This window comes from Microtus ochrogaster, linkage group LG8 (genome assembly GCF_000317375.1).
Source record: "Microtus ochrogaster isolate Prairie Vole_2 linkage group LG8, MicOch1.0, whole genome shotgun sequence".
NCBI lineage: Eukaryota > Metazoa > Chordata > Mammalia > Rodentia > Cricetidae > Microtus > Microtus ochrogaster.
In genome coordinates, this window is record NC_022033.1 from 15,639,325 (window position 1) to 15,641,101 (window position 1,777).

Here is a 1,777-nt window from a genome sequence, read left to right on the forward strand (position 1 = left end):
AAAAAAAAAGAAAAAAGGAGAATGGGTATACACACCTCACCCCTCTCTCAGAGCCTTCTTTTGGGAAATCTTCACAGACAGAGCCCCATCCTCAGATCGATGCTGTCTGCTGACGGATGCTGCCGAGGAAGCCCCGCGGACTGCGTTGGCATCCTGGAATATTTGTCTGCTTCCCTCGATGTCTCCAGCATTCCTATCCCCCCTCCCTGTCTCTGCCACAGGGCGTAAACTGGTAACTCTTCAACCACGGCACAAATAAGATAAAACTTACTCCGTCAAAGTGCTCACTGTGGCGCAGCAGAATGGTGGCGGGGAAATTTGTTGGGATCCCTTTAGGCTTTGCTGGTGCTTGTTATGGTTTGAGTTATTGAGGGTCTCCCAAGTATATGTTTTTGAACCCTTGATTCCCAGCCGTTGGCGCTGTTTTGGGAAGCTGGGAGCTCTTTGGGACCTGTGACTTAGGCACTGTGCTAGCCCACTGAAGTTCATAGTCCAACCCTGCTTCCAGTCCTATTCACTCTGCTTCTTGATCTAGTAAGATGTAAACAATTGGTGCCATGAGATCCAGCTTCAGCCACCACGCTGTCCCTGCCATTTGGATCTTCACTTACCTACTCTCAGGCTGGGATCACAGTTCTGTGCTATCACATCTGGCTACAAGACATCTCCTGCTGGTCCTGTTTCTCTGAGTTATTTAACCTTCTTCAATGCATTTGGGGTAATAGCCATAGCAATCATCAGTATTTATTATCAGTATTTATTGAGAGCTAACTATGTTCCTGACTCTGTTTTACACACTGCATTCACGTTAACGCATTAACTCCTCTCTACAGTCCCAAGTGGATGCTATGGGGACATAGTTTACAGGAGAAGAAACTGAGACACAGGCATGTGATTTCAACCAGTCTGGTGGAACCCGGGAGTAAGTACAAGGGAAATCCACACTGTGGGGACAGCATGGTGGTTGAAGCTGTAGCTATGGTAACACTTGTTCCCACCTTGACAGATCAGGGAGGAGAGAACCAACTCCTGCAAGTCTTCCCCACGCCAGACACACATACACATAGCTATAAATAAATAAACACAACAAAAGAATGCATATATGCATGCATATGTGCATGTATGTGTGTATGTGTGTGTGTTGTGTGTGTATGTGTGTGTATGTGTGTGTATGTGTGTGTATGTGTGTGTAGGTATGTGTGTGTGGGTGTATGTGTGTGTATGTGTGTATGTGTGTGTATGTGTGTGTATGTGTGTGTATGTGTGTGTTGTGTGTGTATGTGTGTGTATGTGTGTATGTGTGTGTATGTGTGTGTTGTGTGTGTGTATGTGTGTGTGTTGTGTGTGTATGTGTGTGTGTATGTCTGTGAGAGAGAGAGAGAGAGGGAGAGACAGAGAGCACATTCAGATGTGACGTAGCTTCCTAAGTAGATGTTTCTTCCTCAATCCTCATCTCTTCCAACAGTGTCCAGAAGTGACAAGCAGGGCCCAGACCATCAGGGCTCTCAAGACCAGCTACTTTCTTTCCCACCGAAGCCTAAACATGCAGCAGCACTTACAGGAGGACCGAGGAAGAGAAAATGATAATTGACCATGCCCCAAAATATGAAGAATTATGCTTTATGTTTCATGACCAAATACCTGCTCTTGCTGCTGTCATCCACAGAATGATCTTTGCTACTTGACATCAGTGCTGCTCAAATGCCTACCTGGTTCATAACATCTGGGAACCTTGTCCCTATAAAGGGAGCCAGACCCTGGGCTGGGCGTTATCGCT